General features: G+C 47.3%; 1 long non-coding RNA gene and 1 other non-coding gene across 2 annotated transcripts in view; both read right to left on the reverse strand.

Moving 5' to 3' along the window:
- LOC138568517 (uncharacterized) overlaps positions 1 to 26,172 on the reverse strand; it is a 282,465-nt gene that overhangs the window by 104,796 nt on the left and 151,497 nt on the right. The window lies entirely within an intron of this gene.
- On the reverse strand, positions 89 to 162 carry TRNAN-GUU (transfer RNA asparagine (anticodon GUU)). Its single transcript has one exon. It is a non-coding gene; the product is annotated as a tRNA-Asn (tRNA).

Genomic DNA, 26,172 nt, shown 5'->3' on the forward strand with positions numbered 1-26,172 from the left:
GAAATTATTCAAGTTCTAATTATGATTATATATGTTCGAAAAAGATTACACTTTTTTTAAATGTAAAAAGTATTATTTTTAAAAGCGCCGTCCCTGGGTGGGCTTGAACCACCAACCTTTCGGTTAACAGCCGAACGCGCTAACCGATTGCGCCACAGAGACGCGTGTACCGAGAATTTACCCTGTGCAATATATCTACAAAATGATCTGAACTGTTTTAGTTGTCAAGGGAAGTGAATTTTATAAATTACGCTTACTAAACAGAACACAGAGCAAGCAGGGTGGATTGGGGCAGTATCAACGCAGGATGGGTGGGATAGAACTATCACAGTTGTTCTGTGGTGATCATAATTTCATCTTGTAGAACCGAACCCCTTAATTTAAAAACGTCGTGAAGGGCTCTGGTCAACCGTTCCTCTGCCTTGTGGTCGCTGCACTCCCTGTGGCAAAGGAGGCAACACAGGCAAGAAGGAGTCAGTGGTATGACTGCTTGCCTATTTTATTAACCAGACACCCGTGACCCCGCACGCACCCTCTGGTGTCATGCCAAAGTCACAACATCCCATGCCAAAAGTAATGACAAGACAACAAAGAGATACATTATCACTAAGTCCAATTTAAGCATTTGGAAATATGCAGGATAGCAGCTTCAAACCCACCTCCTTCTTCATTCTCACAAAGGTGACCACATAAGCTATGAATGGGTACAATTTGAGCATGGGGACATTACATTTTTGAGTCCACTTTATTAGTTCATCCCTTGCGGTTGGATAGCCCTTTCCCTGTCAGTCAGTGGTTTTAGCCTTTCCAGTCTTTACTTTTGGGCTCTGGGCTATCACCGGAAGGTCGTTCCTGGATTGTGGGGCTCGTTCTTCTTCGTGAGGGGATGTGCTTGTTGGCAGGCTTTTCTTATGGAACTTGCACCTGTGATGTGTGGGGAACTTGTGTGCCGCCGGGCAGCGAGGGGGTCGCGCTGCCGTTGTGCCCAGGGTGCGGCCTTCGGGCCACGAGCATGCTGGTCAGGCTGGCAGTACAGTCAGAAGCCAGAGTATAAGGGGCCTGTTAGTTCACCCCCTTTTCCTCCCTCTCTTTCTTTCCGGTAAGCAGGACCAAGGGATCCATTCATGCCCGGGAAGCCGGCTGCTAGTGCCGATGGAGGAGGGGCACCAAGGAGATGCACGCCAGGGAGGCCGCCATTGGAGCATGCCAGGGTGGTCGGCACAGGGTGACTCTGCATTGCGCCCATCAAGGAGGCCTGTGTGCCTTTGCTGGGAGTAACCAGTCAAGGGGGGGCACACCGGGGAGGCCGGCCGAGTGTGTTAGGGAGGATTCTCATAGATAGTTGATTTCCCTTACCTACTGAGTCCCTCAGCAGTTTCGCTGGATTTCTAGGATTTTTCATTTCACCTGGTAAGAGTGTGAGCCTTTTTTCCCACTCTTACATGTGTTTTGCTATGTGTATTTCTACTTTTTGTGTGATTTTGGACACTGGAGCCTCACCTACTCCATGGCACCATATTTTCATGTGTGTTACACAGCACCTTCCGTGCAGTGACACAGGGTTGTCTTTGAGACTTCCCACTGACTACATTTTCTGGGGCTGACTACAGTCCCCCAGAAAAGGGTACAGTTGCCATTAACTTTACTTTAGTCACTTTAAAACCACAGACCCAGTACACCCCATCTTATATGGAGTATTGGAAACGGTTAACTCTTATCCCTTTTTGTCTGTGCCTCTTGGAGCATTGTTTCGCTCCCTTTACATTAAGACTTGGCTGGTGGCAGTGGTATCTACCCTATTTTTATACCGCGGGTATCTTAAATAACCATGGTATTGTTTTAGGCTATTATATTAGCCTCAAACATAAACCCGCTTGACCATATATATTTTATCACGGTTCCGGCTGGGTTTATTCGCCATTTCTTTTTGTAAATGTCTTTCTCCAGTATTGGATCTTTCATGGATTCACATGCTTAGAATATTCCCCGTCGTCAGGCTGGGAATCCTCGGTAAGTTATATAGACATTTTCCATAGGAAAACTTCTGACACTTCTGTGTCCTATCTATGCCGTTTTGGGCCGCGTATGGCAGCGCCAGTAGGACACAGAGGCATAAATAGCCCCGCCCCCACGGCTCCCTCAGATTTCAACCGTCTTCCAAAGTAGTGGGATTACCTCGAGTATCTACTATTTTATTAGGTTGTACGTTCTTCTTCTTCTTCGACTGTTTCTTTTCGAAGAATGTCTGGAAAGGCGTTATTTCGTCCGTGTGCTACATGCGGTCTTAAGAAAGTGTATGAAGGAGACGGGCATATGGACTGTATTTACTGTCTTCACCCTCATCATACGGTGGACACGTGTGAGATCTGTCAGGGCTTCTCACAAAAGACCCTAAAAGACCGCAACAGACGCCTGGGTACTTGGCTCAATGACGGAGCGGGTGAGTACCCGGCATCGGAGGTAGGCTCTACAGCCTCTGGGTCTAAGTCTCCTGTGCCCCCTCGTCGCTCAGTGTCGGCGGAGCCTCCGGCGAAGAAATCACGTTCATCTGAAAAACGCCCCTCGGAGAAACATCCTGCGAGGTCCTCCTCTTCACATAAGGCTTCGTCTTCTTCCTCCTCATCTAAAAAGGAGAGAAAAGACTCATCGAAATCCTCCTCAGGAGACCGTCATAAGTCTACCTTGAGTCTAGAGTCCTCGTCCCACAAGTCGAGTTTAAAAACTGGGCGAATGCTTTAAGGCCCTGCGCCACAGACCTCATCGACGACGGTCCGATCGTCGACGCCTGCTTTGTCTTCGGCGACGGCTCTTCCTACGGTTATTTCGTCAGGTCAAACGGCGCCTATGGAAAAGATGTCATCATCGACGGTGGCCCCGTCGGTGGGATGGCAACCGGAGGTTTTTGATCCGATCCTGCCTGAGGCCGTGCTGCAACCAGAAGCAGCTTTCTCCATCTCGTTGGCGGAGGATGACCGTGGTCCGGTCGCACATCCAACCGATCTGGGATTACAACCAACTGGTTCGATGTCGCTCTCGAGTGGAAGTGCCATTCCAGTTACCTCTTCCTTACTGAATCCCCAGACAGTTCTTTCCCTGGAGGTGTTGAACACATTACAGAAGCTGTTGGAGCGGTTGGACACACGGTTACCTCAGCCTAGTGTCCTGACAGTGTTACAAGCTTCGCCAGTCGTCGACGAGCCAGGCCCGGCTCCTCGCCCTCCATCCAGAATTCCTACCGCTTACCCGGTTGAGGAAGATCGTTCTCGTCCACAGGAAGAGGGAGAACGGTCAGAGTCAGAACGTGAAGGGTCGGGTTCAGACATCTCGTTATCCCCCTCAAGGGACCCTACATGGGACTCTGAAGCGGAGATGGAAACTGTTAGGCAGAAACCTGTGCAGTTCCCTTGGGGAACACTGCAAAAGATTTAAGACCACAGGTATAGCAGTAAACCCACTTGGTAGCAGTCTGCACCACCCAGATTTACCTGGTAGCTGTGGCCGAGCAGTCAGACTTCCCTCAAGAAGAGTTAGGCAGTATGTAAAGTATACACAATATGTACTCAGACACAATAGCACAAGCAAACACTGACCAGAGCTTGGTTTCAAAAGTATATAGTTATTTATTTTCAAGAACATATAAGTTGAAAACACTCTAGCAAAAATATAGTAAAACACTCTAAACACAGTTATATGGAAAGCAGTCCCAATCCTTATCCCTATCTAGACAACTCTAGGTTAACACCACATAATTCAAACAGAGGTGAGCGCTTAACGTTAGATGACACTCTAGTAGGTAAAAAGAAGGGAGAAGGAGCAGAATTAGGTTAAACACACCACTCTAAGGTCCAGAACACTTGCAATAGGCTCAAAGAAGTACCAAGTCACAGGTGAGCAAAAGTCACTAGGCAGGGCCCACTCTTAGAGTAGCCGGAGCGAAAAATGTGCCCAAGATCACACTGTTATTAGGGATTCAAAGTCTTGCAAAGAGTTAGAAAGAGTTTAGAGTGGCTTAGAAAGTTTAGCCAGGGTGTCCCAGGCACTCCCAGGTTCGAAAGCCGGGGGCTAAATCTACCCCGTACAGTCGGTGGCAAGGGAAGCCAGGCGGAACACGGTACCTTAAGCGGAAGGGTCCTCCAGCGGTGGCAGTTGTTCCAGGCAGTGGCAGCAAGGCTCGACGTCGGTCAGGGGAGAAGAAGTTCTCGCTGAAGAGCAGAAGAAGAAGGTCGTTGCACTGCCCGGGAAGAAACCAACCGCGGAGTCCTCCGGTTAAAGGGTTGTACCGACTTTCGCAGTTAGGGGTAATAAATGTGGTATTCCGGTTGCCGGGGTGCTTGGCACGGGCAAGGCGGCCACGGGATACCTCGAGAAGCGAAAAGAAGGTGAAAACTGGTTGTCCCCACCAGTCAAGGGAAGGAGCCACTCCGTTAAGAGTTCTCCTCGGTCGTCGGGAAAAGTGGTGAGACGGTTCAGCAGGGCTCCACCGGGTGGTGTCGTCGAAGCAGGTCGGCTCAGCTCTTCCCTCGTCGGATTCTTGGTCCTGTGGCGACTTCTGAAGTTCCAGTCCCCAAAGCCCTGCTTTTATGCAGCAAACCCCCATTCACCCAGCCTAGCTGTCACTCAAACATGCTAAGTGGTGAGCCGGCCGGCTCACCACTTGGGCCAATCAGGACGGAGTGCGACTTGAGTTACCAAGGTAACTCAGTCCAGGGTGCCTAAATCCCCCTCCACCCCTCCTAAGTACCCCAGACAGAGTGGCACCACTTTGGAGGGCTTCTGTGGAGAAGCCCGCCAAAAGTGGAACAAAGGGCTCCACTTTGGGTCAGAGTTACAGAGGCGAACGCCAACGCCATTTTAGGATCAAGTTTTGGCAAAAAGTCCCAACCGGGGTTATAATAATAAATATATAAACCGGCGGTATGTTTAAGGCTACCGTAAATAAATAATTAAATGTGTTAGCCTAAAACAATGGGAAATCCCATAGGAAAATATTCGCGGTCGAATATAAAAAGTAGTTTCCACTGCCACCAGCCAAAACTGGATCAGGGGGGACGGAGACGTGCCCCCTCGACTAACAGACCCTGGGGCAATCGAATTGCCCCAGCCAGTACGTCCACAATATGATGGTTTGTACTGGTTCTGTTCAGGATTCAAGACTAGCAAAGTCTTTGGTGACTTTACATGCCCTGGGAGACAGTAGTCAGTCCCAGGGTATGGAGTCTATGTTGGGGAGTCCCTAGGACACCCCTGGGTCACGGCACAGAGGGTGCTGTGTAACCCACATCCCAAAAATACATTAGGCCCTATGGAGTAAAAGACCCCATAGCCCATTCAACACAAGGTTTAACCAAGAAAACACACTTCAACATGTCCAAGAGTGAGGGTAAAAGAGTCTCACTCTTGGCAGGAGAAAAAAAGAAACCCCAGAAATCCAGCAAAGCTGCTGGGGGACTCACTAGGTAGGGAAATTCAGCCTAAACAGAGAATTCTCCCTAACAGAAACGCCAAGGAGTCCGGCACAGCCATCACCCCCTGATGACGTGGGTGCTTTTCATGCCATGATGGGTAAGGCATGTGCAGAGTTTGGTCTAGTCCCAGAAGAAGAGAAAAAAGATTGTTTTCTTTTTGATCATATGGGCAAGAGAAGAAAGTCGATATTTGCTATCCCCATTTTAGACCATTTCTGGCAGGAGGGACTAAAAACCATGCGTCATCCTTTTTCGGAACCGGCAATAAAAGGTCGATTGGAAAGGAAATTCAAGGCTCCGGAATCCCAAGTGCTTAACGTCTCAACCTTCGCCGGAATCGGTGGTATCCACCGCTGCGGCCAGAAAGGCAAGGTCGCAACATAAATGCACGACCCCGCCAGACAACGAAGGCAGGAGACAAAATGCTTTTGGAAAGAAAGTGCTACCGGTTGGAGCGACTACAGTATAAGCAGCCAACTCCCTGGCTAGTATGGCCAGGTATGATAGAGAGATGTGGCATCGGCTGGCTCCTATCTTGGACCATCTGCCGGACGAACACAGGAAATCTGCCATGCTGCTCATACGTGAGGGAGAAGAGGCTTCCAATCATTCCATTAACATGGCTTTAAGCAAATCAACAATGGCGTAGTGTTACGAAGGCAAGCCTGGCTTAAGTGCACGACGTTCAGACCAGAGGTACAATATAAGGTAATGGATATGCTGTGCGAAGGAGAACACCTGTTTGGGGAGAAAGTGGGTGAGGCCTTGAAGGGCATGAAAGAAGATTCTGACATGGCTCGTTCCCTTGGAGCCCTCCAGAGTGGTAGGAATTTTCGTTCCTTTCGTCCTTTCAGAGGAGCATCAGGTAACTCCCGGTTTGGATCATCTAGAGACCGAAGTTTCAGCAGACCCTCCTACTCTTCCCAAGGCTACAGACGTGCAGCCCAAGCTACTCGTAAAGGCAGAGATTACCAAACCTCCATACGACGAGGCGCCTACTCCTCGTCGACGAAGGATAAACAGGCCAAAAGCCAGCAATGACAACTTTCAGGACGTCCTGGGGGGCAGAGTGTCTCGTCACATCGACGAGTGGGCGCGCATAACAACAGACTAATGGGTTTTGGACACGATACATCTGGGCCATTCTCTACAGTTCAAGGGCAAGCCACCACGCATTCCACCTGTGTTCTCGACGCAGCCCCACCTTCAAATACTAATGCAAGAGGTGGCGCTTATGCTGCAGAAAGGGGCTATAGAACTGGTCCCGGTGGCAGAAAGAGGACAGGGAGTGTACTCCCGTTACTTTGTCATCAAGAAACCCAATGGAAAATGGCGTCCCATTCTAGATCTATGAGCTCTCAACAAACTGCTCAAGAATCTAAAATTCAAGATGCTTACACTCCAAGAGGTAATCCGATCGATACAACCGGGAGATTATTTGTCGTTGCTAGACCTTCAGGACGCATACTTCCATATCCCGATGGGTCGACAACACAAAAGATTTCTACGGTTCGTCGTCGGACGAACCCACTATCAGTTCAAGGTCCTCCCGTTCGGACTGAAATCATCTCTCAGGACGTTCACGAAATGTCTGGCTCCAGTAGCAGCCTGGTTAAGGAAAGAAGGTCATCATGTGTACCCTTATCTGGACGATTGGCTAGTGAGGGGATTGTCTCCGAAAAGGACACAGGAAAGTCTGAATGCCACCATGTGCCTCCTACAATGTTTGGGTTTCGCAATAAACTTCGAAAAGACCTCCTTATCGCCATCAAGGACCTTGGTCTTTCTGGGGGCGGAGTTCCAGACGCAGTCAGGACTGGTAAAGCCATCCGTCGAAAGGGTTCTGAAACTACAGCAAAAAGCATCGGATTGGAAAGTCGACACCAGAGTGTCAGTGCGAAGGTACATGTCCCTCCTGGGGACCATGTCGTCCTGCATACCCTTAATCAACAATTGTCGTCTCTTCATGAGGCCGATTCAGGAATTCTTGGCGGATCGATGGGCACAGAGTCAAGGGCGTTGGTCGGACAAATTGACCATCAACAGCAAGCTCGTGCAGGTGCTTCAATGGTGGAGAGTTTCCATAAATTTGACAAAGGAAATGCCCTTGCTGGAACCGGTGTTCCAGATGACAGTGGTGACGGATGCTTCTCTAACTGGATGGGGAGCTCATCTGGATTCCCTACAGGTTCAGGGTCGTTGGTCATCGGAGGAGTCCGGCCTTCATATCAATGTGCTGGAGTTCAGGGCGGTGCGTTGGGCCCTGAAATCCTTTCTTCCACGGATAAGGAGATCAGTTGTACGGATCATGACAGACAACACAACAACAATGTTTTATCTAAGAAAGCAGGGAGGAACTCGCTCCAGAACTCTGTCGACCGAAGCCCAGGAGATCTGGCATTGGGCCCTTCACCTTCAGCAGAAGATATATCTATTGGCGTTCCACTTGCCAGGAGTCAAAAACGTGCAAGCAGACTCTCTCAGCAGGGAGATGAATCGACTACACGAATGGGAACTGAACGACCAACAATTACACCGTGTCTTCGAGAAATGGGGTCGTCCGGCCCTCGATCTCTTTGCGACGAGAGACAACAGGAAATGCCCACAAGACGCGAGCAGGTGGCCACAGCAAGGCTCACTAGGGGAAGCGTTCTCTTTCCCGTGGACGGACACATTTCTGTATGCCTTTCCCCCATTCCGGCTCATACGTCGGACGCTCCAATGGATCCACAGATCTCCATGTGGAGTGATCCTGGTGGCCCCGTACTGGGCCAGACAAGTGTGGTTCTCCGATCTACTCCATCTTTCAGCGGCAGAACCAATGAGGTTCCAGAAAATCCCGAACCTTCTGTCTCAAGAGAAAGCGGTTGTTTGGCATCACGACCCGGACAGCCTCAGTCTGACAGCCTGGCTCCTGATTTCTCTGAATTTAGTACTGTCGTCGCATTTTGCAAGCTGCGAGGGCGCCGTCCACGAACGCTTCATATTCATACAAATGGAAGAGATTCTGCATATGGTGCGCAGGTCAACCAGGTTTGGTCCCGCTTAATATCACACCGGAACAGCTTCTACCATACTTGCTACTCCTAGCTCAAAAAGGCTCGTCTGTTTCATCCATAAAAGTGCATCTGGCTGCCATTTCGAGATTTACTCGGAAGAGACATTCAACTCCGTTATTTAGTGACTGGCTGATTAAACATTTCCTTAAAGGATTGTTCCGAACCTTTCCTCCCATGAAAAAGGTTCCTCCAAACTGGAGTCTTAACATGCTTCTGGCAGCGCTGATGAAGGCCCCTTTTGAGCCGATGTCATCGTCATCATTGACATTTTTGTCGTGGAAATTGGCTTTTCTGGTGGCTATTACTTCGGCTCTACTTTCAGAAATACAAGCTTTAGTGATTGATCCACCGTACTTGAGGTTTTTCAATAATAAAGTCGTGTTGGCTACTAATCCTCATTTCATTCCTAAAGTGCCTACCATGTTCCATAAGATAAGCACTCTTCTCTAGTGCTGCCGAAGGTTTTTCCAACACCTTCGTCGGTTGCGGAGAAGACTCTCCATACATTGGACATGAAAAGAGCTTTAAAATTTTACCTCCATCGCACTCAAAGCTTCAGAGACACAAGACAACTATTTGTGGCTTATGGCCCTTCGGCTAAAGGTAAACCGATCTCAAAACAAGGACTAGCCCGATGGGTGTCGTCTGCTATTTACTTTTGTCACTCAAAAGCCGGAAAACCGCTGGAAAAGCGTCCAAGGGCCCATTCGACGAGATCCACTTCTTCGTCGACGGCATTGTGGTCCGGAATTCCGCTGGGAGATATCTGTCAGGCGGCTTCCTGGTCGGTACCACACACGTTTACCCGGCATTATTGCCTCGAACAGCAACATGCTGAGGATACACAGATGGGTCGTGCAGTCCTACGGCACCTGTTTCAATAAGGTAAGCCCCAAATAAGGGGTCACATCCTTCGGCTAATGTACTTTTAAGTGTGGTGTTTTCACTGTTAACATACTATAATGTGATGTTTTGCCATGATAAATATGCATTATGGTTATTGTGATATTGGTTTGCATACACATCTCCAACATTGGGGGATACTGCTACACAATCTATTCTAAGCATGTGAATCCATGAAAGATCCAATGCTGGAGAAGGGAAAAGTTTCTTACCTGTAAATCCATTTCTCCAGCATTGGTATCTTTCATGGATTCACATGCGCCCGCCAACCTCCCCTATGCATGCAAACCAGAGATCCCCCCCATACTACTTTGGGGGCCGAAATCTGAGGGAGCCGCGGGGGCAGGGCTATTTATGCCTCTGCGTCTTGGTGGCGCTGCCGTACACGGCCCAAAACGACGTAGATAGGTCACAAAAGTGTCAGAAGTTTTCCTATGGAAAATGTCTATATAACCTACCGAGGATTCCCAGCCTGACGACGGGGAATATTCTAAGCATGTGAATCCATGAAAGATACCAATGCTGGAGAAATGGAGTTACAGGGTTACAGGTAAGAAACTATTCCCTTCTCGTGTTTTACTCTGTGCGCCAAACCAGGTTATGTCCCTTTGTTCATCGCCTTTTCGCGGGATTCCACACAGAAGCCCTCCTTTAGGTGCCTGAGAGTCTGGGTAGGCAGGATGTGAGGGAGGGGTTTTAGGACCCCTGCCATGGGTTCCCTTGGTAACCCAAGTGTCACTCCTGTTTCATTGGCTGGGTTACTGTCCTTACTAGGACAGCCACCCTGCTGTGTGATTGACAGCCAGGCTGTATGAATGGGGGAAAACTGCATAAAAAGCAGGTCTCTGGGACTGAAAGAGCAGAGTCACCACTGGAACGAAAGAACCAACAAAGAACTGGCAGAAGAGGACCCCTACAATGACTGAACCGCCCGGTGAAGCCCTGCTGCAGGTCCGAATGTTCAGAATCCGACAACAGAGAAGATCTTCCAGGAAACTTCTTCCCTTGAGCTGGTGGGACCAACCAGTTCGCCCAAACTGCAAGCCATGACCCCGCCTCTGGTCGAATTCGCTGTACAGAGCTACAGTGGGCCGGATAACCAGGAAGGTAGGGCCCTGCTTGGGTTTTAAGGAGCGCACCTTTTATTCGTTGCATTGCTCTGCTGCTGGTTTCTTCCCTGGATAGTGCAGGACCCTCCAGTCTTCCTACTTCTGTTCAGTCCGACAGTCGCTTTAGGAACCGTGAGCCTGCAGGAACTACCAGGAATGGCTGCCTCAGCTACAGCTCCCTCTCCGTTTTAAGATACTGTGCAAATCTGGTTGTTCGTTTCGTTCAACCGCGTGAAAGTGTTTGAAATCTTTCTCCAATCCGAGTGCTTGTCCTTCTCTTCTCTTTGAACTACCTTTTCTAGCAACCAACCTCGTCTGGAAATCGTGCCACGAACTTTACCGCAAACTACCATAAACTGTATTATCTTGAGCAAAAGACTTTTGACCACCTATTGACTTTGGCCCAAAGCCTTTTCTATCTGATGTTATCATTGTAGTCTCTCTTGTTTGCTTGCCCTGAGTACTTACCTGTTGGTGTGATTCAATTTCAGTTAACTTTGTCTTTCCCTTCATTTTGTGAGCTTAACTTGGCTGGAACTTATTGGGAGTTGTGTGGTGTATTAAGAGTGTGATTTTTAAACTGCTTAGAATAGTGAAATGTTATACAACTGAAGAGTGAAATAAATGTATATTCTTTTACTTGAAAACCTTGAGTCAGTGTTTGCCTGAATCACAGTAATTGCTGTCCTTTGTGTAACTATTTGATACTGCTCACTTACTCTTGAGATAAGTCTGGCTGCTCCGCTACTGGTACCGTTTTAACTGTGTAGTACAGGCTTGTACCAAAGGTGAAATTGTACTGTCACTTGTAGTCTTAATTGTGTGTGGTGTTCCCAAAGGGTACTGCATATAATTCTGCCTAACAGAGTGTGGGAGAAGTTATTTTCCCGCCCCAGGTGGTAGGGCTGATGGCAGCGGTCTAAGCCATGCTGTCAATATGGCAGTGGTCTGAGCCGCACAGTCAATTCATGAACCTGGGGCGGGGGGCAGGGGTTTCAGTTGCCAGGAGAGGAGGGGAAGGGAATTCTTCAGTGATGGAATATCGCCACTAGGGTGATCGGGATCGGCGGAGGGCCGTATCCCATCCTCGTTGCATTAGGAAATATGCAGGATAGCAGCTTCAAACTCACATCATTTTTCATTGTCACGAGGGAGACTACATAAGCTATGAATGGGTCCATTTTGAACATGAGGACATATACATTTTTGAGTTCACTTTATTAGTTTATCCCTTGCGGTTTGATAGCCCTTACCTGTCAGTCAGCGGTTTGAGCCTTTCCAGTTGTTAGTCTTCACTTTTGGGCTCCGGGCTATCATCGAACGATAGTTCCTCAATTGTGGGGCTCGTCCTTCTTCGTGAGGGGATGGATGTGTTGGCAGGCTTTTCTTATGGAACTTGCACCTATGGTGTGCAGGGGGCTTGTGTGCCGCCAGGCAGCAAGTGGGTCGCGCTGGCGCTGTGACCAGGGTGCAGCCTTCGGGCCGTGATCATGCAGGTAGGCTGGCAGTACAGTTAGAAGCCAGAGTGAGTGGCCTGTTAGTTCATCCCTTTTTTCCTCCCCCTCTTTCTTTCTGGTCAGCAGGACCACAGTATCCATTCATGCCGAGCAAGCCGGCTGCTAGTGCCCATGGAGGAGGGGCACCGAGTTGATGCACGTCAGGGAGGCCGGCATTGGAGCGTAGCAGGGTGGCCGGCACAGAGGTGGCGCTGCGGTGTACCCAGCGTGGAGGCTGACATTGTGTGCCCTCGTGGGAGTGCCCGAGCAAGAGGGCGTGCAGGGGAGGCAAGACACATGTGGGGGGAAGTCCTTTTCCCGCCCCAAGTGGTGGGGCTAATGGCAGCAGTCTGAGCCACCCAGTCAATATGACAATGGTCTGAGCCGCACAGCCAAAGCGTGAACTGGCGGGGGGGGGGGGCAGTTACCAGGGGAGGAGGTGGAGGGCACTCCTCAGTGATGGGAGACCACTTCTACGGTGATCGGGATCGGCGGCGGGCCGTATACCACCCTCATTACCAGATGATACGGGCTTGGGGCGATATGAAGGGCTCTGCGCTCGCTGCAGCAAAGGAGGCCACACAGTCAGGAGTCGATGACATGACTGGCAAGTGGGACCATTCATGTAACGTTTTTATGTAACGTTTTTTGTAACGCTTTAAATTGGGGTCAACGTACGTTCTACAGACATAGATCTGGTGTCATTCCGTTCCACATTTAGCCCACGTTAATGGTGTACTGTCCAAATCTGCAATTCCTAAGGTGTTTGTATATTCACTGATGAAGTTGTGTATAAGTGACATATTTCATGCAGGGTTTTTTTGTTTTTTAATGGTATACTGTCAAAACTGCAATTGAAGTCCATTCACTGGAGTTCATTCATTGATTAAGTTGTGTATAAACAATGATTTTGTGTAACGTTTCATATAGTCTGGTGTCATTCCGTCCCACATGTACCCAACTTTGATGGTGGCCGGTCCAAATCTACAAGTCCTAAGGCGTTTGAAGTGTCTTAACTGGTATTAACTGATTAAGTTGTTTGATGAACTTGTGTAAGTGACAACTTTGCTGTTATAGTGTACAATATTTGTATTCCACAAAGGTGGGGTGCGAATTAAAAAAGCCCTTGGTGGTATATCCCTACAAGCGACCAAGCAACAGAGTTCAACGTGTAGCAGTCGATAGGGGGGGGCAAGTGATACGAGCCCCTAGGGGGGTTGGGCACCGAAGGTGCCAGGGGGGCAGATCCCCACTAGTGAGCATATAAAAACATACAAGACAAACCACACAAGACAGGAAAACATGGGGTTAATAAATTATACATAGGTGAAATTATTTAAAATCAATGATAACTATTCAAATATATAAATTCATCAGTTAACTTGTACAACACCTACTAAATGTGCATGACTAGAGGAAGATAATTAATAAACAAATACTATTTTTAATCACATGGCATCATAAGAGCAAGTGATGGGGCTAGGCATCTTATCTATGTATATTTCATAGAGCCTTCCACCACATCTCAAATTTGCTATTATTCCATTTTTTGTAGTTAGCATTAATTGTATGAATAGCAATTCAGATCATAAGATCAAAAAGAGAACAAGTAGCACTGTCATCTGAGCAATCCAGAGCAAGACCTTTTAGTAACAAGAGCTAAAATATGAGATGAGGTTTTATCTTGGAAATTAGTTCTATGTCAAGACAGGAGGCAATCATTATGCTTTACTTTCTTTATTACTGCAACTCACAGCACTTTAAAACTTTGAACATTTAAACTGAGTATTTTCTTGTTTTACTCGCAAATCCCTGAGAAAAAAGGAAATCTAACAGTTTAAAGAGTTCAATAGGCAATAAATTCCCAACTGGCACTACAAGCCCCATGATCCTCTAGTCCCTGGTAGTCCTGCGGCTCCTCTCCTCCACCTATCCGGTGCTAGGCTTCGGTATAAGAGTCCCCTTTCTCTAGGTCCCTTCCTCCTTCTTTTGGCAGCAAACTCTGCCAGATTTGAAAACGTAGTATCATTGATCCATGCGAATTTCTCATTTTCTCAGAACTTCCAACTGTTTTATCTGTCTCCCGGTCGCTTTGGCCCAACAGGACAACATGTGTACTGCTCGACCATCTGTCGTCTTTCCTTCGGTTACAGCTCAGGCTGCTTTCTGATCGTCTCCTACGAGGAACGGAGAAGAAACCATGAGGGTGGGGATGCGCTGAAGATCTTCCACAGTATGAATACATATGCTGAACATCCAGTCTTTTGCCATCTCGGGTGGGATATAATGCTCGCCTCCGTGTATTTAATAGAATCAAGACTACCCTGCGCTGTAAGCATGGGCAATCTTCATTCTAAGTCAAGACAGGAGGCGAGGATTATGCTTGTTCAAAGCTTGCTACCACCCTACTTGTTATTTCTGATACAGGTTTGAAATAAAATGTCTTAAATAATGCTTCAGAAGACCATTCGGCTGACTTAATAATGTCTTGCAATGACACGCCTTCTGAGAAAGCTCTAGATGCCATCGCCCCTCTAGCAGAATGCGCGCCAAAAATGGACAGGTCTATGCCCGCCCAATGCATGACTTCTCTAACTCATCTTGCTATAGTCGCTGTAATTACGGCGTGATATGGTTTTCTACGCGCTATAAGCAATTGCATTACTCCTGGCGGTCTAAGGTGTGCTCTTGCTGCTTCATAATCTTTTATGTATTGCGCTACACATCTTCTTATTCTCCGCAAAATAAGGGTAGGAAATTATCTTAGTCACACTTCGTTCTCATAGCTATGCTAAAAGCTACGCCCTCTGTGTAGAATATTTGTCTATTTCTAATGCCTTAATATCTGACACTCTTCTACATGCTGTTAAACAGAGCAGCATCGCCAGCTTCCCCGATAGCTGGCAGCGATAAAGGCTGTTATTTTCTGGCCAGCCGAGAAAGAGACTGAATACATCTCTGACGTCCCAAAGTACTGCATACTTAGGCTCTGGTGGTTTCTTTAATTTTGCTCCCTTAAGTAAGCGCACGACTGCGTAGTGTTCTCCCACCGGTTTCCCTTCTTCTTTCTCGCGGCTTGCTGACACTGCTGATCTATAGACTCCTAGGGTTCTGTAGGCGCAGCTGTCGTGAAATCCATCGGCCAGGAAGTTAAGGACGTAGACTATAGGGGCTGAAACAGGATCAGTACTACGTTCCGTGCACCACTGGGACCAACGGTCCCACGCGGCACTATAGCTCTGTAAGGTGCAAGGGGCCCAAGAGTCTCTAATGCAGTCGGCAGGGACCTGCAAAATGCCTGGAAATTCCCATCTCTTCCTGAAACCCTGCAGGCTATTAGGTGAAGAGTGCCTGCCTCCATCAGAGGGTGTGGGAGACCAGTCGGGCTGAGCAGAAGGTCCTGCTGATGAGGAACTATCCTCGGGAAATCTGAAGAAAGTTCCATCACTACTGGAAACCAGGCCTGGGATTTCCAAAACGGTATTATCATGACGAGCTCCGCTGACTCTCTGCAGACTTTCGCCAGGACTCTTGTCAGCATGACAAATGGCAGAAAGGCGTAGTGTACTGCTCCGCTCCACGGTTGTAAGAAGGCATCTGTCCCTACTGCTCCCAGCTCTATCCTCCAACTGAAGTACTTGGGTGTCTGCGCGTTCAGTCTGGATGCGAACAGATTGTCTAGTGGACGCCAGATCACTTGCAACTGATTGAACACCCAGGGATGAAGTCTCCAGTCGCTGGAGTCTATGAGATATCGAGAGTTCCAGTTTGCTACACTAGAGTGATTACAGAAATTGGCCAAGGCTGAAGCAACGGTGTCAATATGGTCCCTGATGGTTCTGGAGGAGCTTGGGAGCACCTGTTTGGACAATACTTTCATAGATCTGACTTGTCTAGAAACCTTAACAGCTTTATGCTAAGCAGTAAGCCCAGATGCACTCCTAATGGACCGCAGTCCAATTATTCAGATCCTGCCTCCTCAGCAGGCTATTACAATGAAATGTTTAGAGGATTTTGTGTTAATTTTCAAAGACAAATATCAATCATAATTTCAATGCATAGTCTATAAAGAAGTAGATCCTCAAAATGAGACAATGTTTGCAACAATTTCTCGAGATATGGTGCATTTTAATTGACCAATCTCTGTTATTTTCAAAACGTAAACTCAAGATATCACATGTAAATTTAAAAACACAAATCATCAATTCAACAATGTAAACAATATGATGAAACACTTCACATAGGCATTTACAAAATCATGCACTTAATACAGTTTTTCATTACAATCCACAGATTGAACTTTTTCTTATGTGGAAAATCAGTTCCCACATGGGAAGCCCTTTTTGCAAATCTTTGCAATTAACCGACGCGTTTCGGATCTACTGATCCATCTTCAGGGTAGGGGCTTCACTTTAAATGTAAAACTTGGGTAATATGATCTAGACAATTCCTTAAACGCTTGACCTATGAAAAATTAAAGAGGAACAGTATTATACTTAGTGGTAGTAAGAGGAGCTAAATGAAAATGGCTGAACAACCAGGCAAGGTAAATGTTACTAACCTCAATCCGAGGGAAGCAGTATTTCGATTCTGACCTATCAAAAGGCAAGAATGTGGGTATGGTAAGTTCTAGGGGGGGCGTAGTAACCCCCTAACCGGCTCAAGCGTGGTACGGCCCCCAGGGCCTCGCCCTCGAAGTGATTTTGGCCCGGCCAACGGACTGACCAATCCAACACCGCTGGAACGTGCAACTGTCTAAGATCTGCTGACGGTGACACTCTGCCCAGGTCTTCCGAGAACCAGCCTTCTGATCTCCTGAGGAGAGTTCACCACCAGTGCCCGCTTCCTTTTTCATGACTACTTGAGCCTTTACAAAAGTGTCTAGCTTTGTGGCCTCCAGAGGCTGTTCTTGGATAGCCCAGTCATCTCCGCAATACCATTTTAAAATAAATAAAACGCCTATGCAGCAATAGGCCTCACCTGCGAGGACGGGAGCAGGAGGAAAGAAGTGTGCTTGCCTCGGCAGGCTGTAGTCACTGCCGGGTTTCCTGAAACAAGGCCAATCAGCGAGGGCAGGATGCAGCAACTGTTTGTATTTGCTGATTCTGCTGCTGCTTGGCAGTGAGTGCTTGTGATGGGAACAACTTCACGATTTAGTGACCCACTCGCTCCTCTTTTCTGTAATGGCCGGGCTGACAACACCAGCCAGCCCCAATCGATCCACACTTCAGTGTCAGTGCGCGACCATAGCCTGGAGGAGGGCACACCGCATGTGCGCCCATGGGCCTGGCTGGAGCCAGCAGCGCCGGCGCCACCCGGGGCTGGGAGAAGGTGATAAAGCAACAAATGTTGCTAATTTATTTGCCAATTGCCCTGCCTTAGGGCCGAGGCCAGGCCCGTTTCTTGTCCCGGGCGAGGTGGGCAACTGCCCGGGGCGCAATAGCCCCAAGGGATGCAATTGCCCCGTCCCTGGAGCCTCTACAGGGGATGGAATTCCCCAGTTTGCGGGGCGGTGCACTGATGTGGGGAAAGTTCTGCAGGTCAGGTGCTGGCGCTGCCCCTTCCGACTGTAATGCCATGTTGTACAAAAGTACTACGTGACATTACAGAAGTCAGAGGCTCCCTCTGACCACTTTCGTGCCACTTGGGGTGGGGGGGCATAAGCACACCAATAAAACACTTTAGGTCCCCCTGCAGCTAAGACCAGCACCTTCCATCACAATGCCGGCAGAAAACTGCTAAGGATGGCCCATTAGTCACTAAATGGTTTCGTGCTGGCATTGAGATGGGAGGGGAGGTGCAGTGGGCTGTGGGGAGTGGGTGTGCCTTGCAGGGACACACCATGGGCCCGACACGGTACAAACGGAGACCCGTTTGGGTCGATGGTGTGTCCCATGGTGCGTCCCTGCAAGCCCAGAAAATGGCCGAAATATTAGTTTAAAGTAGCGCTATTTCTTTCATGCAGCTTCTTTACCAAACTATATATCAATTACACTTTAAACCACTTCCATGGCACTGGTGATGAGTTACTTCACTATGCGGATAATATTTTTGACCAGTGTTGCTGAGTAAATATTCTTTAAGCTACGAACTGGTTTATTTATTTATTTATGCAATGTTTGTCAGGTACATGGAGACGGATAATTTATTTATTTATACAATGTTTGTCGGATACCTGTATACGACACACATTGCATAAATAAATAAACTTGCAGGTAGTCGACAAACATTGCATGAATAAAGAAATAATCCTGGTCCATGTATCCTTACAACAGTCAAGACTTTACTGTATCAAAGCATACACTTGATTCGGTATCAGGTAATATTATCCCCATATATATGGTTGCCGTAAATATGATCGCCGGGAAAAGGTTGTGGCGATATTATATGGGTGACCATATATATGGGGACAGGGGCAAAATAAAATTTAAAAAATGCCACAAAAAACGGCAATTTTTCGGCGAGATTTTTGTGGCGACATTATTACATGGAACCCTTGATTCCCATTCAAAGAATGTTAAAGTGATTGTTTATTGGGTTCAGGTGTCTCCTTGTCATTGCCCTTTTGGCTTAGGTTGCCTCCAAACCCCCTTCAGCATCTTGTGTTCTTTGTTGGTTGCATATACTGCATCCTATGCCATATTCATGGTCTCTTGGTTGGTGTGCCCAGTCCTCATTATCTGCAGCCTAAGTGGGACTGGGGCTTAAAATTGTCTTTGGCACCAGTGAAAAAGTGGCCCACCGTTGCAAATGGCAATTCATTCCTTGTGTGACGTACTGTTTGACTTTGGGTAGTAGTTCCTTAACGGTGTAGTTTGGGAATGGAACGCAGGGTGCAGTGGGAGTAGTGCACGGGGTGCAGTGGGAGTGGTGTGCAGGGTGCGGCGGGAGTGGAGCGTGGGGTGCGGTGGGAGTGGCACATGGGATGGGGCGCGCATTTCTAGTGTTTCGCCCTGGGCACCAAATGGACTAGAAACTGCCCTGGCCGAGGCCACAGCCTGCAGCAGTGCCAGTGGTAGAATACACGTGTAACATGTTTGTTTCCTAACATTTTGAAAATGAACAGGCATATTAATTTTTATAATGTTAGGAAACTAACGTGTTACACGTGTATTCTAGCACGGGCACTGTGGACTGCTGTTGCAGCGCCCCCTGGAGGCTGACTGACGTCAGGCAGCCGCCTGGGCTGCCTGATGCAAAGACCGGCCCTGAGCCCTGATTAAAATAGTTCTGGACGAAGCTGAAGAAAACGACGTCATTTCAGAGAAAACACAATGTTTCCTTGAGAACCAACATCCTATTATGCCAGTAATATATATTCTACCTAAAATACACAATACTGAAACCACCTGGACGTCCTATTATAGCGGCGACCAACAGCATTCTTGAACCCTTGGGACAATATTTGGATAAAATCCTTCAACCACTGGTCCAAGAAACATCTACATATGTGAAGGACACAATGCATTTTTTGCAACTGAAGAATGTGCAGTTTGTAAATGAAAGAGACACAATGTTTACTATGGACGTGACATCTCTGTACACGAATATTGCCCACGAAGCTGGATAAGAGGCAATAGAATGGCTTATTCTCAAATCTGACAAATGCCAAGGCGGCCGACTATTTGTCCTTACCCTCTTGAAATTGTTACTCAATAATAACTTCTTCAAATTCCAGGACAGATTCTTTATCCAAACATCAGGAACCAGCATGGGTGCAGCCATGGCACCGTGCTACACTAACGCCTTTATGCATTATCTAGAGCACAAACATATCTTATCTGCACCAAGATGGATGAGACATCTATCACTGTATGTTAGGTACATTGATGACGTCTTCGGTATATGGACAGGACCCCGGGACGAGTTAGATGATTTTTTCACAGTGATGAATGGGATGAATCCGCGTATCAAGTTTACCACAGAAACAAGCACCACAAACATCCATTTCCTCGATGTAGAAATCTATGTAGCTGAAGCCAAACTAGAGACTAGGATCTACACTAAACAAACCGACAGGAACAGCCTTTTACTTGCCACCAGTTTTCACCCAAAACGAACTATTGACAGTGTTCCACTAAGTCAATTCTTAAGATATACAAGGAATATTTCAGAAAATACTGAGTACGAACGACAAGCAAGGTCATTGGAAACAAAATTCACAGCAAGAGGATATGAGGCTACATTGATTTCAGATGTAGCAAGAAAGGTCAGAAACATAAATCGGGATACCTTATTGGTACCTAAACCAATGAAACCTGGAGAACCTTTGGTGTACGTCACTACCTACTCAATGCAGAGCACTAGAATTAAGAGAGTCATAAAAAAGAATTGGCCAATGTTGCAGTCAGACACCCAGCTTCAACATCTGTTTCCTGAACTCCCCACGTTTGTCTACAGAAACAGCAAGTCTCTACGGAGGAGCCTGGTGAAAGCGGAGGTTTCTTCGCCCAGCACTATATCCCAATACAAAGGAACAACGCCATGTTTCAACTGCCAGCATTGTGGTAACATCATAAAAGGCAATTACATTACATATCCCCACTCAGGCAAACACATACAGTTAAGACATTCCTGCACTTGTGATGCACAGAACGTAATTTATGCACTGAAATGCCCCTGTGGACTCTGTTACATACGAATGACCACGAGGAAAGCTAAAACGAGATGGACAGAGCACAAGTCATATATACGTACTAAGAGTTCTAAATCACCTGTTGCAGTCCATTTTGCAGAGGCACGGCACACAGTGGCCCAACTTAAGTGTGTCATTCTTGAACAAGTAACACCAGGGAGGAGAGGGAGAGATGTGCAACACAAATTAGCACAACGAGAAATCCTGTGGATAGAACTTTTGGACTCTTTGCACCCCCGTGGTATGAATCTTGAGTTTGACTTAATGTGTTTTCTATAATATCTCTATCCAATCTGCACAGAGACTTGGGCTTGTCAAATGTCTTGTTTTAGATGGAGTAACTGTCTGGAACAATGTATAGAATGTAGGCTGTTCCCAGATACCATGGAATCATCTATTCAGGACACTCTGTTTTATCATGTAATTGCGGATTTGCTATGGACACATCATGGATATGGATTTGTTTAGCTTACCATCTAGGGTTGACAGATTTGTAATGTCTCACATGCTTGTATTTTGTTTATGCTTTACATGTAACTTTTGGACTGCCCTTGACACTGCGGTCATATTATGCAACTTACACTCTTCCCTGTTTTGATTTACCCCTGTTGGTTCTGTTATATCTATGGTATGTCACATGCTGGTATCCACCAGCAAAGGTATAATGTACCTCTGAGAGAAGTTTTAGCTATGGTAATGTTATGATCTTGTGCAGAGAGACTGTTACCAAGCAGTTCGATCTGGACTGTCCCTTTTGAGGTGGGAGCAAGCCTGATTCACCTATAGTTTTTTCCTTTCCTGTAATGGCTTGGCAGGTTGAAGAGCGGTGGTCTGCAGGATTGCCCAGAGCAATGCCAGAGTGATTAACTCTAAACCTTCCCGCCATCACCTCTTTTGTTTGGTAGGGAAGGAGGCGCACAGGGTTGTTAAGAAGGATTTCTGAACTCTGACCTGGAGGGGCAGAGGATCAGAAGGCCAACCTAGTTTCTTGGAACAGGGTAACCTCTGGACAAGCCAGACCAATCACGGTAGCTATGGCAGGCAGTCAAGACTAAGTCTCAGGAGGGGTGAGGGTGACTGAAAGACCTCAATGAGCACACAAAGCAAGGACACTTACAAATTACTCCAGACAGGCCTTATATTAAAAATATAGACACATTTATTACAAGGCCTATGTAACATAGACCATAGCAATGAATCACAGTAACACTAGATTAAACCAACACATCATAATCAACACAATATATATACAAGACCAATGGCGTCTGAGGGGTTAAAAGCACGAAATATGTAGACCACCTAAATGGGTAGGAAAACAGGCAGTGCAAGTAATCTTTAGACCCAGTTCCACATCAAGAATACACTTAACTAAGAGGCAGTCCAAGCCCTACGAAGAGAGGAGCCTTATGCTCAATAGTACATGCACGCGCTTGTGCCAATGGACAAAATAGGGTCTCTTCAAGGGTCTCTAGCAGCTCAGGAAGGTGGATAAGGCGATGAAGAACAAGTTCCCACTATTCAAGCAGGACCTTCACTTGAGGGCAGAGACAGTTTGAGAGTGCGGGATGGAGTTGCTATTTCGCAATAGCTGTGGAAAGGAAAGGGGCCCTCAGGGGCCACGTGTGCGTAAAAATGGGCTCCTGCGCTAGGGGCCACCGGTTGAGGTAAGGACTACTCACCAGTCCCTGACGCAGGCAGACCCAAACTTCGCCAGTACAGTCCACTTCGCTGGCAGGTTCGAATGCGACAATCAGGACGTCTCAACTCCGTGTAGTTCCTGTGATGCAGTGAGGATTCCAAAACGGGACAGTGGCGATTTCTCTGCTCAAGGGGGAAGAATCGGCCCAGTTCCACTGCAGCAGGCTTCAAGGGCAAGGGGGTCACAAATGCAGCGAACTTGCACAGGTCGTTACCTCAGCAGGGCAACACAGTAACCGCGTTTACTCCGGTCCGGGCGCACTCGTCTCACTTCAGACCTGGGAACGCCAAGTGTACGAAATTCGGTGTGAAGGAGCCATGGACACAGAGCTTGCAGTATACCAAGTTTCGAGAGCCTCCTCGAAACGGCAGCGGCGACAGAGCAAAGGTCCTGTGTAAGCTGGTCAGCCCACTGGTTGGCCCAGGGACACTTCCGAAGAGGCTTCCTTGCAGGGTTTGATGAAGGTCCCGAGAATAGTTGATCCCACTAGTCCAATGGGTTGAAGTGTCTTCGCAGACCTTCTAGGACGATCAGAGGCAGAGGGGTCCCACAGGACGACAGCAGGCTCAGGGTGCCAAACCTTCCAGCGGGTCACCAGCGGTTCCTTGACTCGGCTTCTTGTTGCAGGATACTTAGCTCCTTATCCCTTGTTCGGTGTGAACTCAGGAGATCGACCTGGTAGCAGTGTTTTCAGCTGCCTCCTCTTATCCAAACACTCACTCCATACGTGGACCAATCATGGACGACGGTGGTCCCAGGCATTCAGGACACTCCAGACTCTCTGGCATCCAGGATGTGTATTGGGAACAGACATCCCAGCCCACATCCTGGAGGCACACACACAAGGCATGCAGAAGCCTGCAAAAGCATTGGGTTTCGCGGGAAAGTGCATGACCAAATAAGGACTAACCCGGGTCGACTCGACCTGGGGAAGGTGAAGGGGCAAGATGGCCAAAGGACAGGACAAAGAACCTCGTGGCATGGCCATTTTAGAGCTAGGCCACCTATTCGTGCCAAACACTGTAAACGCGGTTAACATGGCAAAAAAGGGTTAAATATATATGAAAACGATAGCTGCCACCAGTCCTGTCCCTGACACATCTGCACAGTTCATAAAAAGTCCAGTGAGAGTTTCTAGGGCCTTTTGAAATGACTAGAGACCCAAGTGTGCTGTAAGGTAAATTACATTGCACACTTGTTACATGTTGCACAAACGCTGCAACATGAGGAAAGGACTAAGGGAAACAAAGTCTCCCAGTACTGACTGTCTTAAGGGCATGTCAGTATCCCCATAAAAAGTGAGCGAATGCCCAGAGGAGTGCAGCTTTGGGCTGTGCTTCTCTGGCAAAGTCAGTCAATGGTGTTAAAATAGCAGCAAAAAGTTTGGGGGTTGACACATGGAGGGAAAATTATATAGAAATATGAAATCTTTAATAACAAGGGTGAATACAAACGGTGCAAGTGGTTTACAGGGCAGAGGATCATTCAACAATGCTCAATAAGATCCATGATACCACACACTCCAAAGGAGAGCAAAGCATTATACTTCCTCAACCCATGTGTCCTCCTTCCTCATCCATCTCGTTACTAGCCCGTGCCAGCAGTTGCTGCAGCTCCAAACATGTTTTGGGCTTTTAGTGGGACGATCTAGCACTGAGCCGGACAGCCGCACCGCTGTGCCGCCAGGGCCAGTATTAGTGAGCCAAGATATTTTGGGTCCTGGCACTTATTTTTTTACAAATTAAGCACTGGTTCTGCACACCTGGTAAATATTCTGCTGATACTGCAATCTGGTGCTCTAGGCAGTGCTACCAGAAATCTTTCGCTAGCTCTGCTAGCATCTTGGACCAGGTCACTCCTAACTTGTTTATGTAACTTGTTTATGTAACGCACGGCTGAAATGTTGTCCATGTTGAGTAAGACACAACATTTGACCTTGTCTTTGGTAAATACGTGCACCCCGAATTACCCTGCTAGGAGTTCGAGACAATTTATGTGCAATTTCAGTTCTTCTTCTGACCCTTTTCCTCCTGTCTCTGCCTGCACGCTCCTGGCTCCCCAGCTGGCTCTGCTCGCGTCGGACTCGCTCGAAATCGCTCAGCCATTCCAAGCCTCCATATTCTGTAGCCACCAATGGAGTTCCGTCAGTGCTTCCTGATCTAGGGTCACTAGCTGATGATACCCTATTCCACCTTGCAAGTGTCTGATTTTGAGCCTCTGTAAGCTCTGTGATGTAGAGGTCCGGGAAAGATTGCCTGCATCGAGGCCGCTAGCAGCCCCACTATTCTGGCTAGACTGCAAAGCGAAATAGTCTTCTTCTGTGTGATCGCGTTCAGCTCTTTCTTGATAGCTTTAACCTTGTGTGTTGGGAGCTCGAGCACTGCTTTCGTGGTATCTATCATAAACCCCAAGAATTATATTCTCTGGACTGGTTGAAGTTGAGACTTGTCTATCTTTACTGTAAACCCTAGTGAGGACACCAGGGCGAAAAAACCCAGCGTCCATTCTCCTGAAGAGCTGCCCTGCTCTGGATCAAAACTAGGATATCGTCTAGATAGATGATAATCCTGATTCCTCCTTCTCTTATGGCCGCCACTACTGGTCTCATTATCTTGATAAACTCCCACAGGGGAGACACGTGAAACGCCACATCTCTCCATTGCACCAAAATCAGAGAAACCTCTGATAGACTGTAGCTACCGGAATAGTGATATATGCATCTCTGAGGTCTAAGTGTGCCAGCCAATCTCCTCTGCGTAGGAGGTCTCTGAGGAGGAAAATTCCCTCTGTCTTGAAATGGTTGTACGTGAGTCATTCGTTTAGGCTCTAAGTTTATTACTGACCTTATTTTTCCTCTCCTGTGTACTATAAAACATATTGCTGATAATATCCTGTGCCCCCTTGAGAATCGCGCTCTATCGCATTCTTGTCTACCAGCTTGCACAGTTCATCTTGCAAGTGAGCTAACTATTCTTGCGGCTTGCGTATCGGTTGGGGTTCTACTGACTGTACCGGCTCGCCGGTGAACTCTAGATGCAACCCTGTTACTGCTTGGAGCACCCATGCATCATTGGATAATGCTTGCCATTCGTGCAGAAACAGAGATTTTAACACATGCTTGCTTGGTGTTCTCACCGGCTGAATCGCTTGGCTGTCTGTACAAGCATCTTCCGCTACGAACTCTGGGAAATCTCGCTCTGGCTGGTAAGAACAAGTCTTGCTGCCTTCCTTCTCTGTATTGGGCCAGAGGCCCTTAAGGTCTGCGGTGTATGTTATAGCGACCGGACGATTGTCCCCGGTGTCGTCTGGTCCTGGCAAAAACTCACAGTGGGAAGATTTTCTTGATGGAGCTCTCGGCCTTATCCAATGACGAGTATGTTGTGATATGGAAAGGTTTGCTCCACAGAACCTCACTGGGCCACAGAAAACTCTGTTGAGGACTTATAAATCAATTGACCATTCATGAAAGTTCAAGTTATATGTTCTTGAGTTCTTTAATGTAGTCCCTTTGTGATAACACGTGTTTAGGCACATACATGTGCCTATTTCAAATCAGGGCATATCTTAAGGTTTGACACATTGTGAAAATAGATAAATCAAAATAAAATGTAACATTAGATGCATGTCACCAGAAATGTCATACAAAAATGAACATAGAAATTCATAGTATGACATAAGCCGCGTTATAGATAATGCAAGAACAATAAAATATTTTGAAGAAATGACATTTGAAATTACGTTAAGAGAATGTGTGAAAAATGAACAGAAAAAAGACATATGATCAAGTGTAAACGTAAGAACGTAAT

This window comes from Ambystoma mexicanum, chromosome 1p (genome assembly GCF_040938575.1).
Source record: "Ambystoma mexicanum isolate Mex_15411 chromosome 1p, UKY_AmexF1_1, whole genome shotgun sequence".
NCBI classification, from domain to species: Eukaryota; Metazoa; Chordata; class Amphibia; order Caudata; family Ambystomatidae; genus Ambystoma; species Ambystoma mexicanum.